Below are 16,201 nucleotides of genomic sequence, written 5' to 3'. Positions count from 1 at the left end.
GAGAGAGAAGGGGGGGTGGAGGGGGGAGAGAGAGAGAGAAGGGGGGGTGAGAGGGGGGAAGAGAGAGAGAGAAGGGGGGGTGGAGGGGGGAGAGAGAGAGAGAAGGGGGGGGTGGAGGGGGGAGAGAGAGAGAGAAGGGGGGGGTGGAGGGGGGGAGAGAGAGAGAGAGAAGGGGGAGGGGAGGGGGGAGAGAGAGAGAGAAGGGGGGGGTGGAGGGGGGGAGAGAGAGAGAGAAGGGGGGGTGGAGGGGGGAGAGAGAGAGAGAAGGGGGGGTGGAGGGGGGAGAGAGAGAGAGAAGGGGGGGTGGAGGGGGGAGAGAGAGAGAGAAGGGGGGGTGGAGGGGGGGAGAGAGAGAGAGAAGGGGGGGTGGAGGGGGGGAGAGAGAGGAGAGAAGGGGGGGTGGAGGGGGGAGAGAGAGAGAGAAGGGGGGGTGGAGGGGGGAGAGAGAGAGAGAAGGGGGGGTGGAGGGGGAGGGAGAGAGAGAGAGAAGGGGGGGTGGAGGGGGGGAGAGAGAGAGAGAAGGGGGGGTGGAGGGGGGAGAGAGAGAGAGAAGGGGGGGTGGAGGGGGGAGGAGAGAGAGAGAAGGGGGGGTGGAGGGGGGAGAGAGAGAGAGAGGGGGGGTGGAGGGGGGGAGAGAGAGAGAGAAGGGGGGGTGGAGGGGGGAGAGAGAGAGAGAAGGGGGGGTGGAGGGGGGAGAGAGAGAGAAGGGGGGGTGGAGGGGGGAGAGAGAGAGAGAAGGGGGAGGGGGGAGAGAGAGAGAGAGAAGGGGGAGGGGAGGGGGGAGAGAGAGAGAGAAGGGGGAGGGGAGGGGGGAGAGAGAGAGAGAAGGGGGAGGGGAGGGGGGAGAGAGAGAGAGAGAAGGGGGAGGGGAGGGGGGAGAGAGAGAGAGAGAGAAGGGGGAGTGGAGGGGAGGGGGGGAGAGAGAGAGAGAAGGGGGGGTGGAGGGGGGAGAGCAGAGAGAGAGAGAGAGGGGGGGTGGAGGGGGAGAGAGAGAGAGAAGGGGGGGTGGAGGGGGGGAGAGAGAGAGAGAAGGGGGGGTGGAGGGGGGAGAGAGAGAGAGAAGGGGGGGTGGAGGGGGAGAGAGAGAGAGAGAAGGGGGGTGGAGGGGGAGAGAGAGAGAGAGAGGAAGGGGGGGGGGGAGGGGGAGAGAGAGAGGAAGGGGGGGGTGGAGGGGGAGGAGAGAGAGAAGAGAAGGGGGGGGTGGAGGGGGGAGAGAGAGAGAGAAGGGGGGGTGGAGGGGGGAGAGAGAGAGAGAAGGGGGGGTGGAGGGGGGAGAGAGAGAGAGAAGGGGGGGTGGAGGGGGGGAGAGAGAGAGAGAAGGGGGGGTGGAGGGGGGAGAGAGAGAGAGAAGGGGGGGTGGAGGGGGAGAGAGAGAGGGGGGGTGGAGGGGGAGAGAGAGAGAGGAAGGGGGGGGTGGAGGGGGGAGAGAGAGAGAGAAGGGGGGGTGGAGGGGGGAGAGAGAGAGAGGAGAAAGGGGGGGTGGAGGGGGGAGAGAGAGAGAGAAGGGGGGGTGGAGGGGGGAGAGACGAGAGAGAAGAGGGGGGGTGGAGGGGGGAGAGAGAGAGAGAAGGGGGGGTGGAGGGGGAGAGAGAGAGAGAAGGGGGGGTGGAGGGGGGAGAGAGAGAGAGAAGGGGGGGTGGAGGGGGGCGAGAGACGAGAGAAGGGGGGGTGGAGGGGGGGAGAGAGAGAGAGAAGGGGGGGTGGAGGGGGGAGAGAGAGAGAGAAGGGGGAGGGGAGGGGGGGAGAGAGAGAGAGAGAAGGGGGAGGGGAGGGGGGAGAGAGAGAGAGAAGGGGGGGTGGAGGGGGAGAGAGAGGAGAGAGAAGGGGGGGTGGAGGGGGGAGAGAGAGAGAGAAGGGGGGGTGGAGGGGGGAGAGAGAGAGAGAAGGGGGGGTGGAGGGGGGAGAGAGAGAGAGAAGGGGGGTGGAGGGGGAGAGAAGAGAGAGAGAAGGGGGGGTGGAGGGGGGAGAGAGAGAGAGAAGGGGGGGTGGAGGGGGGGAGAGAGAGAGAGAAGGAGGGGGTGGAGGGGGGAGAGAGAGAGAGAAGGGGGAGGGGAGGGGGGGAGAGAGAGAAGTGGGAGGGGAGGGGGGAGAGAGAGAGAGAAGGGGGGGTGGAGGGGGAGAGAGAGAGAGAAGGGGGGGTGAGGGTGGAGAGAGAGAAGGGGAGGGGGTGGAGGGGGGAGAGAGAGAGAGAAGGGGGGGTGGAGAGAGAGAGAGTGTGAGGGGAGGGGGAGAGAGAGAGAGAGTGTGAGGGGAGGGGGAGAGAGAGAGAGAGAGTGTGAGGGGAGGGAGAGAGAGAGAGAGTGTGGGGGGAGGGGGAGAGAGAGAGAGTGTGGGGGGAGGGGGAGAGAGAGAGTGTGTGGGGGGAGGGGGAGAGAGAGAGAGTGTGGGGGGAGGGGGAGAGAGAGAGAGTGAGTGGGGGAGGGGGAGAGAGAGAGAGAGTGAGTGGGGGAGGGGGAGAGAGTGAGTGGGGGAGGGGGGGAGAGTGAGTGGGGGAGGGGGGGGAGAGTGAGTGGGGGAGGGGGAGAGAGTGAGTGGGGGAGGGGGAGAGAGTGAGTGGGGGAGGGGGAGAGAGTGAGTGGGGGAGGGGGAGAGAGTGAGTGGGGGAGGGGGAGAGAGTGAGTGGGGGAGGGGGAGAGAGTGAGTGGGGGAGGGGGAGAGAGTGAGTGGGGGAGGGGGAGAGAGTGAGTGGGGGAGGGGGAGAGAGTGAGTGGGGGCGGGGGAGTGAGTGAGTGGGGGCGGGGGAGTGAGTGAGTGGGGGCGGGGGAGTGAGTGAGTGGGGGCGGGGGAGAGAGTGAGTGGGGGCGGGGGAGAGAGTGAGTGGGGGAGGGGGAGAGAGTGAGTGGGGGAGGGGGAGAGAGTGAGTGGGGGAGGGGGAGAGAGTGAGTGGGGGAGGGGGAGAGAGTGAGTGGGGGAGGGGGAGAGAGTGAGTGGGGAGGGGGAGAGAGGGAGTGGGGGAGGGAGGGAGTGGGGGAGGGAGGGAGTGGGGGAGGGAGGGAGTGGGGGAGGGAGGGAGTGGGGGAGAGAGGGAGTGGGGAGAGAGGGAGTGGGGGAGAGAGGGAGTGGGGGAGAGAGGGAGTGGGGGAGAGAGGGAGTGGGGGAGAGAGGGAGTGGGGGGAGGGAGAGAGAGAGGGAGTGGGGGGAGAGAGAGAGAGTGTGGGGGGAGGGGGAGAGAGAGAGTGTGGGGGGAGGGGGAGAGAGAGAGTGTGTGGGGGGAGAGAGAGAGTGTGTGGGGGGAGAGAGAGAGTGTGTGGGGGGAGAGAGAGAGTGTGTGGGGGGAGAGAGAGAGTGTGTGGGGGGAGAGAGAGAGTGAGTGAGTGGGGGAGGGGGAGAGAGAGAGTGAGTGAGTGGGGGAGGGGGAGAGAGAGAGTGAGTGAGTGGGGGAGGGGAAGAGAGAGAGTGAGTGGGGGGAGGGGGAGAGAGTGAGTGGGGGAGGGGTGGAGAGTGAGTGGGGGAGGGGTGGAGAGTGAGTGGGGGAGGGGTGGAGAGTGAGTGGGGGAGGGGGAGAGAGTGAGTGGGGGAGGGGGAGAGAGTGAGTGGGGGAGGGGGAGAGAGAGTGAGTGGGGGCGGGGGAGTGAGTGAGTGGGGGCGGGGGAGTGAGTGAGTGGGGGAGGGGGAGAGAGTGTGGGGGGAGGGGGAGAGAGAGAGAGAGTGTGGGGGGAGGGGGAGAGAGAGAGAGAGTGTGGGGGGAGGGGGAGAGAGGGAGAGAGTGCTGGGGGAGGGGGAGAGAGAGAGAGAGAATGCGAGGGGAGGGGGAGAGAGAGAGAGTGTGGGGGGAGGGGGAGAGAGAGAGAGAGTGTGGGGGGAGGGGGAGAGAGAGAGAGAGATGGGGGGGAGGGGGAGAGAGATGGGGGGGAGGGGGGAGAGAGATGGGGGGGAGGGGGAGAGAGAGAGAGATGGGGAGGGGGAGAGAGAGAGAGATGGGGAGGGGGAGAGAGAGAGAGATGGGGAGGGGGAGAGAGAGAGAGATGGGTGAGGGGAGGGGGAGAGAGAGAGATGGGGAGGGGAGGGGGAGAGAGAGAGAGATGGGGAGGGGAGGGGGAGAGAGAGAGAGATGGGGAGGGGAGGGGGAGAGAGAGAGAGATGGGGAGGGGAGGGGGAGAGAGAGAGATGGGGAGGGGAGGGGGAGAGAGAGAGAGATGGGGGGGAGGGGGAGAGAGAGAGAGATGGGGGGGAGGGGGAGAGAGAGAGAGATGGGGGGGAGGGGGAGAGAGAGGGATGGGGGGGAGGGGGAGAGAGAGAGAGAGTTGGGGTTGAGAGAGAGAGAGAGAGAGAGATGGGCGTGAGAGGGAGAGAGAGATGGAGGTGAGAGAGAGAGAGCTGGTGGTGAGAGAGAGAGAGAGATGGGGGGGAGAGAGAGAGAGATGGGGATGGGAGAGAGAGAGAGATGGGGGTCATACAGGGAGAGAGAGATGTGGGTGAGAGAGAGAGAGATGGGGGGGGAGAGAGAGAGAGATGGGGGGGGGAGAGAGAGAGAGATGGGGGGAGAGAGAGAGAGAGATGGGGGGGAGAGAGAGATGGGGGGGGGGGAGAGAGAGATGGGGGGGAGGGGGAGAGAGAGAGAGTGAGATGGGGGGAGGGCGAGAGAGTGAGATGGGGGGAGGGCGAGAGAGTGAGATGGGGGGAGGGCGAGAGAGTGAGATGGGGGAGAGAGAGTGAGATGGGGGAGAGAGAGTGAGATGGGGGAGAGAGAGTGAGATGGGGGAGAGAGAGTGAGATGGGGGGAGGGCGAGAGAGAGAGAGATGGGGGGGAGGGGGAGAGAGAGAGAGAGAAAGATGGGGGGGAGGGGGAGAGAGAGAGAGAGATGGGGGGAGGGGGAGAGAGAGAGAGAGAGATGGGGGGAGGGGGGGAGAGAGAGAGAGAGATGGGGGGAGGGGGAGAGAGAGAGAGGAGAGGGGAGAGAGATGGGGGGAGAGAGAGAGAGAGAGATGGGGGGAGGGGGAGAGAGAGAGAGATGGGGAGGGGGAGAGAGAGAGAGATGGGGAGCGGGAGAGAGAGAGAGATGGGGGGGAGGGAGAGAGAGAGAGAGATGGGGGGAGGGGGAGAGAGAGAGAGAGATGGGGAGGGGGAGAGAGAGAGAGATGGGGGGAGGGGGAGAGAGAGAGAGAGATGGGGGGAAGGGGAGGGAGAGAGAGAGAGAGAGAGATGGGGGGAAGGGGAGGGAGAGAGAGAGGGGGGTAGGGGAGGGAGAGAGAGAGAGAAAGAGATGGGGGGGAGGGAGGAGAGAGAGTGAGATGGGGGGAGGGGGAGAGAGAGAGAGATGGGGATTGGGAGGGGGGAGAGAGAGAGAAAGGGGGAGGGGGGGAGAGAGAGAGAATGGGGGAGGGGCGGAGAGAGAGAGATGGGGGAGGCGAGGGGGGAGAGATAGAGAGATGGGGGAGGGGAGGGGGGAGAGAGAGAGAGAGATGGGGAGGGGAGGGGGAGAGAGAGAGAGAGATGGGGGGGAGGGGGAGAGAGAGAGAGAGAGATGGGGGGGAGGGGGAGAGAGAGAGAGAGAGATGGGGGGGAGGGGGAGAGAGAGAGAGAGAGATGGGGGGGAGGGGGAGAGAGAGAGAGAGAGATGGGGGGGAGGGGGAGAGAGAGAGAGAGAGATGGGGGGGAGGGGGAGAGAGAGAGAGAGATGGGGGGGAGGGGGAGAGAGAGAGAGATGGGGGGGAGGGGGAGAGAGAGAGAGATGGGGGGGAGGGGGAGAGAGAGAGAGAGAGATGGGGGGGAGGGGGAGAGAGAGAGAGAGAGATGGGGGGGAGGGGGAGGGGGAGAGAGAGAGAGAGAGATGGGGGGGAGGGGGAGAGAGAGAGAGAGAGAGAGAGATGGGGAGGGGAGGGGGAGAGAGAGAGAGAGATGGGGGGGAGGGGGAGAGAGAGAGAGATGGGGAGGGGGAGAGAGAGAGAGATGGGGGGAGGGGGAGAGAGAGAGAGATGGGGAGGGGGAGAGAGAGAGAGATGGGGAGGGGGAGAGAGAGAGAGATGGGGAGGGGGAGAGAGAGAGAGATGGGGGGAGGGAGAGAGAGAGAGATGGGGGGAGGGAGAGAGAGAGAGAGAAGGGGGGAGAGGGGGAGAGAGAGAGAGAGAGATGGGGGGAGAGGGAGAGAGAGAGAGAGATGGGGGGAGAGGGAGAGAGAGAGAGAGATGGGGGGAGAGGGAGAGAGAGAGAGAGATGGGGGGAGAGGGAGAGAGAGAGAGAGATGGGGGGAGAGGGAGAGAGAGAGAGAGATGGGGGGAAGGGGGAGAGAGAGAGAGAGGGGGAGGGGGAGAGAGAGTGGGGGGAGGAAGAGAGAAGGTGAGTGGGAGTTGGGGGGGAGGAAGAGAGAGGGGGAGTGGGAGTTGGGGGGGAGGAAGAGAGAGGGGGAGTGGGAGTTGGGGGGGGAGGAAGAGAGAGGGGGAGTGGGAGTTGGGGGGGAGGAAGAGAGAGGGGGAGTGGGAGTTGGGGGGGAGGAAGAGAGAGGGGGAGTGGGAGTTGGGGGGGAGGAAGAGAGAGGGGGAGTGGGAGTTGGGGGGGAGGAAGAGAGAGGGGGAGTGGGAGTTGGGGGGGGAGGAAGAGAGAGGGGGAGTGGGAGTTGGGGGGGGAGGAAGAGAGAGGGGGAGTGGGAGTTGGGGGGGAGGAAGAGAGAGGGGGAGTGGGAGTTGGGGGGGAGGAAGAGAGAGGGGGAGTGGGAGTTGGAGGGGAGGAAGAGAGAGGGGGAGTGGGAGTGTAAGGGGAGGAAGAGAGAGGGGGAGTGGGAGTGTAAGGGGAGGAAGAGAGAGGGGGAGTGGGAGTGTAAGGGGAGGAAGAGAGAGGGGGAGTGGGAGTGTAAGGGGAGGAAGAGAGAGGGGGAGTGGGAGTGTAAGGGGAGGAAGAGAGAGGGGGAGTGGGAGTGTAAGGGGAGGAAGAGAGAGGGGGAGTGGGAGTGTAAGGGGAGGAAGAGAGAGGGGGAGTGGGAGTGTAAGGGGAGGAAGAGAGAGGGGGAGTGGGAGTGTAAGGGGAGGAAGAGAGAGGGGGAGTGGGAGTGTAAGGGGAGGAAGAGAGAGGGGGAGTGGGAGTGTAAGGGGAGGAAGAGAGAGGGGGAGTGGGAGTGTAAGGGGAGGAAGAGAGAGGGGGAGTGGGAGTGTAAGGGGAGGAAGAGAGAGGGGGAGTGGGAGTGTAAGGGGAGGAAGAGAGAGGGGGAGTGGGAGTGTAAGGGGAGGAAGAGAGAGGGGGAGTGGGAGTGTAAGGGGAGGAAGAGAGAGGGGGAGTGGGAGTGTAAGGGGAGGAAGAGAGAGGGGGAGTGGGAGTGTAAGGGGAGGAAGAGAGAGGGGGAGTGGGAGTGTAAGGGGAGGAAGAGAGAGGGGGAGTGGGAGTGTAAGGGGAGGAAGAGAGAGGGCGAGTGGGAGTGTAAGGGGAGGAAGAGAGAGGGGGAGTGGGAGTGTAAGGGGAGGAAGAGAGAGGGGAGTGGGAGTGTAAGGGGAGGAAGAGAGAGGGGGAGTGGGAGTGTAAGGGGAGGAAGAGAGAGGGGGAGTGGGAGTGTAAGGGGAGGAAGAGAGAGGGGGAGTGGGAGTGTAAGGGGAGGAAGAGAGAGGGGGAGTGGGAGTGTAAGGGGAGGAAGAGAGAGGGGGAGTGGGAGTGTAAGGGGAGGAAGAGAGAGGGGGAGTGGGAGTGTAAGGGGAGGAAGAGAGAGGGGGAGTGGGAGTGTAAGGGGAGGAAGAGAGGAGGGGAGGGAAGAGAAAGTGAGGGGGTGGGTGGGGGAGGATGAGAGAGTGGGGGGGAGGAGGAGGGGGAGTGGTGGGGGGAGGAGGAGGAGGAGGAGGAGTGGGGGGGGGGGTGGTGGGGAAGAGGGAAAGAGAGGAAGGGAGGGGAGAAAAGAGAGAGGGAGCGGTCGTGAGTGCTGGGTTTCTGAGACCGCAGGTAAGAGAATGGGGCTGTGAGGGGCGAGTCTTGTTCACGAAGTCCGGCTTCGTGCTTTATTTGGACTTTTTGCCTCCTTAAATCAATCATTTGTCATAATCTTCCAAATGAAGTTAAGTGGAAATCGGAGAACTTGAAAAAATACAAACGTCAGATTATGTTTTACTCAGCGCAGCAAGAACGTTGCCATTACATGAATTCAACCAAACATTCTTGTGTAATGGGTTCGCCGCCAACAGCTTCATTCGATCACTTTTTTATAATTTCAAAAAGGTTTGAGAATATTTCCTGCCTGTTAAAGTAATGTTAACAAGTCCGATGCTAAGTGATAATAAAGTGGCTCATCAGTGTTTAGTATTAGTCCCATTTTAAACAATGAGTTTTATGCAGAAACTGCGAATTTGTGTAATGTTGAGGAAACCGCGTCGTATAATTTGCTGGTAGGGAAAGCTGAGGTTTTAGCTGCCGGAGGCTTGTACGAACCTGTTGGAGATGTAAGGGTGAGTTGTTTGTGGAACGAATCATGTTTAAGTCGCTTTGGAATTAGACGGAAAACGTGTAATTTTTGAGCTGTAGTAAATGGGTCTGAGTAGCAGAGATTACAACAGTGTAACGAAGCTTAGAACCAAATTTCAAATTCGAGCTGCCGTGATACTTCCGAGCAGGTACTTTTTCTGCTTTTTGACGTTACTTTGCCCTCAAACTATGGCTGTCCCTTTCTGATTACAATCTGCAACATGCAATATTGCGAGCGGGTTTAGGTTAATGAACGCAAACAGCGTTTGCCGATTATATAAGAGCATGGCAGTTATTTCTTGGGCATTAGATGACTTGGATTGGGAACCGTAGTTTTGATGAACTCGCGAGTCGTGGTTAGTGTGATCACCTTGGTGCTGATCGTTTCATTAAGCTGACTTCTTGGCGATGATGCACAAGTGATGGTATTAGTCGCCTTTTGAGCTAACTCCAGAATGAAATGGTGTGACGCCACTTTCGGGAGGCTGTGGTGTACTGCTTTAACTTGTGACTTTCGACATTACTCCAGTTCAATTTAAAAGGGTTGGACCTCGGGCATTGAATGCCCTTGTCGCAGAGATTCAGTGCGTTGCAGCAGGTATTTGCCCAGAGCGCTGCTGAAGTTATAATGGGAACAACAACTTGTTCTTTTTCAGAATGCCTTTCACGTCCCAGAGTATTTCAGCCAAGCATATGGAAAACAGATATTGAGACAGATATAAGATTTGCACAGATGTCTCTTTGACCAAGTTTTGGTCGTCTTTTTAGAGGAAGAGTTCAGGCAGGCAATTCTACAAAGTGGGACCCAGGGAGCTGAAGGCTCGGTTGCTTATGGAGAAATAAATTACTCAATTTCCTGTCTCCCCAGAGTCTTGTGAAATAGATCGCAAGTGAAAGTTGCTCAATATTTCAATACTTATTTATAAAAGCAACATATAAAGTAATGAGAAATAACTGGTAATGTACAATTATTGGTATGGTTAAGTAGACTGGTTGCTTATCTTATAGCATAATGGTGCACATTTCAATACTATTTACTGCTTGGATGCTAAAGAAAGACTTGCATGACCACCAGACGTCTTGCAGCTTTGTACAGACATTTGAATTACTTTTCAAAAACTAATGTAGGAAATATGGCAGCCAATTTGTGCACAGCAAGCTCCTACAAATAAATGTGATAATGACCATATAATCTGTTTATATGATGTTGATTGAGTGATAAGTATTAGTTCGGGCACTGGGGATAACTCCCCTGCTCTTATTTAAAATAGTACCATGGGATCTTTTACATCCACTTGAAAGAACAGACATGGTCTTGGTTTAACATCTCATCTGAAAAATGCTAGTAGAAACCTGACTTTTTGCTGCAGTGTACATGGGTCAAATCTTGAATACATGTGTTCTGAATGAAATGCTATAGTAAATTTATGATGCATGCTGTACAGGAAAATTAGTCATGCATATTAATATGGTAAAAAAATTAATTGATACAGGTATAATTTTACAGAAGGAACTAATGTGGTGATTGTTGATTTGAGCAGTGTGGAGTGACATCTGGGACTGTGAAATTGTGCAGAAGGGAGAATTTATTTGAAAAGGATGTGCAGGAAGTCTGAAGTAGTAACAAGTGAAGCAGTATAAAGAATCATTATAGTTTTCTTCTGAAATGGAGGCAGGATATACAATGAAGTTGAGAGAATGATAATGGACTTGTCATCCTAATGTTTGGAGGAAGAGAGAAACATTAAATTAACAAAAGTTTGCACTTTGAAAATTGATGCAAGAATGCTAACTGTACTAGGGTGTTTGCTAGGATAGTTGAAGTTTAAATGGGTGGGATCTAAAATCAGATTTTACTTTCTAGGACAAGGGTTCCTAAACTGTGGTATGCATCTCTGGTGAGGGCATGGGGTGCTCAGGAGAAAATGTCTAATGCTGGATTTAAAATCTAAAGCAAACAATGAACTTATTTTTTCCACATTTTTTGAATTTTTAAAAAATTCATTTTTGTGTGTGTGTGAGAGACATTAGGGTGCTTCCCAGTAACTCTTTGCTCTGCCTGTTAAGTCAGCAGGGGCACCTGAAGAAGAGACGACCAATACTTGCGCTTATCTGACCTTTTGCCTGGAGAAGTAAAAGAAGCTATTGACTGCTGGCAGTTTCCCAAGAGCATGAGGCTCCTGCCTGGAGATGGACTTGCATGGGTTGAATTGCTCCAGATTGCTAAACTCAACTGCCCAATATACTTTTGAGTCATAAGTTGTTTTTGATATATTGGGTCCACTCTCCCCCTTTAATCTCCTCTGCATCTCCATCAGTTCCTGCTCCTTTAAATTTTATCAAAACCCAACTTTTTTGTAAACGTTTGTGGTCATCCTTTTCTAATCTCTCTCTTTGTGGCTCAGTTCCCTGCCAGCTTTCATTTGCCAAATCCCTTGGGGCATATTTCTTGACAGTAAAAGGCACTGTACAGTTGGAAGTTTTTGTTTGAATTTACTGTTCAAATTGTATTGTATAAATCAATTGAACTTTATTCAGTAAGGCAATCCCCCTTTACTTAAATGTGTGCATGGTGGTATCAACATTTAAAATGTAATTTTTTTTATTCATGGGATGTGGGTGTCACTGGCTGCATTCATTGCCCACCCCTAATTGCCCTTGAGAAGGTGATGGTGAGCTGCCATCTTGAACAGCTGCAGTCCATGTGGTGTAGGTATGCCCACAGTGCTGTTAGGGAGGGAGTTCCAGGATTGGACAGAGCAACAGTGGAGGAACAGCGATATATTTCCAAATCAGGATGGTGATGGTGTTCTCATGTATCTGCTAGCCTTGTCCTTCTAGATGGTAGCAGACATGACTTTGGAAGGTGCTGTCTAGGGAGCCTTGGTGAGCTCATGCAGTATAAAACATGAGCACTCAAGAATCTCTTACCTAAATCAGTGAAGTTTTCAGCACAGACTCCTGCCGTGGGGTAAGTGAAATGGTTCCTCCAGGATCTTGTCATCACTGATCAGCTCAAGGATGCCAGGAGGAGCCAGCAAGGCTGGATAGTTCCTGATACCATATGATAGTACAAGAGACTCTGCTGAGAACTTCTCTGATTTAATTAAATTCTGAGTGTTCATCCTTTATTTTAAAAAAACATCTCTATTCCAAAATCAGGAAAATTACACGTAAATAATACATTTAATTAACTTATTTTTAATATATTTGCAGAATTGTTACAGTACAGAAGGAAACCATTCAGCTCATCGTGCCTGCATCGGCTCTCCAAATGAGTCAGTGCCAATTTCCTGCCTTTTCCTTGTAACCCTGCAGTTAAGGCAATCCCTGCAGTGTTTCTATTTAGATAATCATTTACTGCCCTCTTGAATGCTTTGATTAAACCTGCCTCCACCACACTTTCAGGCAGTGCATTACAGACCCCAACCACTTGCTGTGTGAAAAAGTTTTTCCTCACATCGCATTTGCTTCTTTTGCAAATCACTTTAAATCTGTGCCGCCTCATTCTTTATTCTTTCACAAATGGGAACAGTTTCTCCCTATCTACCTTGTCCAGCCCACTCATGATTTTGAACACCTCTATCAAATCTCCTCTTAGCCACCTTCTCTTCAAGGAAAACGGTCCCAATTTCTCCAATCTATCTTCATAACTGAATTTTCTCATCCCTGCAACCATTTTTGTAAACCTCTTCTACGCTCCCTCCAATGTGTTCGCCTCTTTCTAAATGGTGGCACCCAGAACTGCTTACAATACACCAGCTGAGGTCTAGCTAGTTCCAGTACAAGTTCAGCATAACCTCCTTGCTCTTGTACTCTATGTCCCCATTAAAAGCTGAGAATATTGTATGCTTTATTAACTCCATCTGTCCTGCCACCCTTAATGACTTATGCACATATACACCCAGGTCCCTCTGCTACTGCCTGCCCTTTACAGTTGTATCCCTTATTTTATATTGTCTATGTTCTTCCTACCAAAATGAATCTATTCACACTTCTCTGCATTGAACATCATCTGTCATCTATCTGCCCATTCCACCAAATTGTCTATGTCCTTTTGAGATTCCAAACCATCCTCCCCACAGTTCACAATGCTTCCAAGTTTTGTATCATCTGCAAACTTTCCCTTCGCACCAAAATCTAGATCATTAATGTATATCAGGAAAAGCAAGGGTCCCAATACTGACCCCTAGGGAACTCCACTACAAACCTCCTTTCAGCCCCAAAAAAGTATCTGTTAACCATTACTTGCTGTTTCCTGTTACTCAGCCAGTTTTGTATCCACATTGCTACTGTCCATTTTTTTCCATGAGCTATAACTTTTCTCAAGTCTGTTGTGCGGCACTGTATCAAATGCATTTTGGAAGTCCATGTACACCATACCGACAGCATTACCATTATCAACCCTCTCTTACGTCTTCAAAAAACTCCCAAGTTAGTTGAAAATGATTTTTCGTTAAGAAATCCATGCTGGTTCTTCCTAATCAATCCACATTTTTCCATGTGACTATTAATTCTAATCCAAATAATTGTTTCTAGATGCTCCCCCACCACTGAAGTTAAACTGACTGATCTGTAATTGCCGGGCTTATCCTTACAACCTTTTTTTCAACAAGGACGTAAGGTTTGCAATTCTCCAGTCTTCTGCACCTCCACTGGGTCTAGGGAAGACTGAAAGATTATGGCCAGTGCCCCTCCAATATCCACTCACTCTTCCTTCAATATCCTTGGATGCATCTCATCCGGTCCCAGTACCTTGTCAACTTTAAGTATTGATAGTTTATCAAATTACCATCTTATCAATTTTGAACCCTTCTAGTGACAGGGTTTCCTCCTCTGTCACCATGGCCTGGGTAACAGCTGTTTCCTTGGTAAAGACAGATGTAAGATATTCATTTAACAACTCAGCCATGCCCCTTGCCTCAATGTGTAAATCCCCTTTTTGGTCCCTAATTGGCCCTACTCCTCCTTTTACCACCTATTTACTATTTAGGTGCCTATAGATGATTTTGGGATTCCCCTTTGTTAGCTGCTAGTCTTTTCTCATCATCCCTATTTGCTTCTTCTCCTCTCCTTTGAATCTTCTGTATTCAGTTTGGTTCTCAATTGTATTTTCTACCTGATACCTGTCAAAAGTGCATTTCTTTATCTTAATTTCTATCTCCTTTTTCATCCAGGGAGCTCTGGATTTGTTTGCCCTACCTTTATCTTTTGAGGGAATATATCTGACCATTTATTCTTTGATGGTAGCACATTGTTCAGCTACAGATTTTCCTGCCAACATTTGGTTCCATTCTATTCAGCCTAGCACTTTCTTGCCCCATTGAATTCAGCTCTCCCCCAATTAATTATTCTTACTCTAGATTGCCCATTGATCTTTTCTATCATCATCCTAAACTATAGGATGATGAGTCACTGCCTCATAAATGTTTCCCCACTGACACTTGATCTACATGGCCCATCTCATTTCCAAGAACCACGTGTAGCTGTGCCTCCTTCCTTTTGAATTGGACACATATTGCTGTAGAAAATTCTCCTGAGCACACTCTAGGAACTCTTGCCCCTCTCCGCCCTTTACACTACCACTATCCCAGTCTATTTTCGGGTGAGTAAAGTCCCCCATTATAACCATCTTCACAACATCAAAATTCTGCATGGCAATCTGCACCTGCATCTCTCCAATCTTATTTACTATACTCTGTGCATTTACATACATGCAGTATAACCCTAATTTAGACTTGATTACTTTCTTCCTTACTCAGACTCTGCCTATTAACTTACTATGCTCTATTCTAGTGCTATCCGTGACTCCCAGTATTTTGTGCACCTTGGTATTACTCTCTAATATTCACCCCTGGTTTTCACACCTCTGTAGAGTTGCTTGCATAGGTGCCATCTTCCCCAGAGCCAGTCCCAGGAATCTAAAGCCTTGCCTGTGGCACCATCTTTCCAGCCATGCATTCATCTGCCTTATCCTCCTATTTCTGTAATCACTTACATGTAGCATTGGGAGTAATCCAGAGATTACTACTTTTGAGGTCCTGCTTGTTAATTTTCTACCTAGCTCCCTAAAGTCTGTCTGCAGGACCACATCTCCCTTCCTATCTAAGTCATTGGTACCAACATGACCATGACCTCTGGCTGTTCACCCTCCAGCAGGAGAACGTCCTGCAGCCGCTTGGTGACAACCTTGACCCTGGCACCAGGGAGGCAACATATCCTGGAGTCATGTCTCCTGCCGCAGAAATACCTGTCTGTTCCCCTAACTAACAAATTCCTTATCACTATTGCTCTTCCCTTCTTCCTCCCTACTGCACTGCTAAGCCGCTTGTGGTGCCACAAACTTGGCACTGACTTCATGCCTCTGAGGAACCAATGCCCTCGCCAGTATCCAAAATGGAAAACTGATTAGCAAGCGGGACTCCAGGGGACTCCTGCACTACCTGCTTTGTTTTCTTGGACTGTCTGGAGGTCACCCATTCCCTTTCTGCCTCCATGCTCCCAACCTACGGTGTGACCGCCTGTCTGACCATGCTATCCGCATAACGCTCAGCCTCGCAGATGTGCCACAGTGACTGCAGCTGCCACTCGAGCTCTGAAAGCCAGAGCTCAACTTGCTGCACAAATGGTCGCCTAGGTCACCAGTAGAGTCCACGACTTCCATACGACCGAGCTGCCCTACCACGTCTTGTCTTTACTTTCCTTACATTAGCTTTATTTTACTTTTGGTTTACTTTTATTACTTTACATTACTGGCCTGGATTTTCCCTTATTCCTTGTGTTTCTTACTCAAATCCATGTAGCTGCTTCTTTAAAAATAATACACTTTTCTAATTTACATCTATTTGAAGACACTCCCTAACAGCAGTTTCTTAACCAATGACCTTATGGTTTCCTCTGATGTCACTGTTCAATTTTTTTTTGAAACTCAGCACTGAAAGTAAGGTTTACACCCAGGTCCGTTCCTGCTCAGTTGCTCCTGTTTCTGACTTAGAATAATTTCTATGTGTACCACACCTCTTTTCCCCCAATTCCCACATGAGCCTAATTCACGATTCACTTGGTCCCTGTCTCACTCTGGCATAGTTGCCTGTCTACTCGTGCACCCCTTACTGACCCTCTGAGTCACTAGCTATTTTAGCTTCCTGCTACAGGGCAATTAACGCCACTTGAACCGACTGCTTTCAGGTGATTGGCAGATAACTGCCACTCCAGGCTGTTCTCTACTTAACAAGCTAACCTAATTTACTTATGTCAGATCTTAATACTTAATCTGTAGCTAAAACCTGAAAAGGACTTACCAGAACTTACCACATGAACCTAATTTGCTACTCACTTGGTTTCCTCACTCTGGTCAATGTCTCTTCCATTTCATAGTTTTGCCATTGTGAGATTTGAACTCTTGATCTTGGGGTTACAAACCCATTACCATAACCACTTGGCTATTTAGGCCAAGCCTCTCACTCTGGTCAAGTTGCCTGTTTTCCCCCCCCTTATTTAAAAGTGTGCATAATGGTACCAATGTTTAAAGGGGAACACTTTTTCAATGCCAAGATAAATGTCCCAATGGACTTGGCAAATGAAAGCTGGTAGGGAATTGAGTCACGAAGGGAGTGATTAGCAGAGGATGACTAGAGCCTAACCAGAAAGATGGGTGATAATAAGACTTAAAGGAGCAGAGACTGATTGATATACAGAGGAGAGTGGACCCAATATGTCAAACAACTTATGACTGAACAACTTATCGCCTATCACTCCAAACGTAATGTGCCTATGTTTAAAAAAAACCCCTCATCCATCACATTAATAATGAGTAGTACTATTAAG

At 52.9% G+C, this 16,201-nt stretch overlaps 1 protein-coding gene across 12 annotated transcripts in view; it reads left to right on the top strand.

The window, feature by feature from the left end:
- Positions 1–16,201, top strand: part of osbpl3b (oxysterol binding protein-like 3b) — a 237,289-nt gene that overhangs the window by 6,097 nt on the left and 214,991 nt on the right. For 3 of the 12 annotated variants that reach the window (XM_041183818.1, XM_041183815.1, XM_041183811.1), the window contains exon 1: positions 8,369–8,523. The exons of 8 other annotated variants lie outside the window; for them this stretch is intronic. The gene's annotated coding sequence lies outside the window, so the exon portion shown is untranslated. Of the gene's footprint in view, positions 1–7,970; positions 8,132–8,368; positions 8,524–16,201 lie in introns of those variants that run through there. One more of the 12 variants, XM_041183819.1, reaches the window with a different exon arrangement.

This window comes from Carcharodon carcharias, chromosome 3 (genome assembly GCF_017639515.1).
Source record: "Carcharodon carcharias isolate sCarCar2 chromosome 3, sCarCar2.pri, whole genome shotgun sequence".
Classification (NCBI taxonomy): domain Eukaryota; kingdom Metazoa; phylum Chordata; class Chondrichthyes; order Lamniformes; family Lamnidae; genus Carcharodon; species Carcharodon carcharias.
The sequence above is the reverse complement of the archived record's forward strand: the minus strand, read 5'-3'. Positions and strand labels throughout refer to the sequence as shown.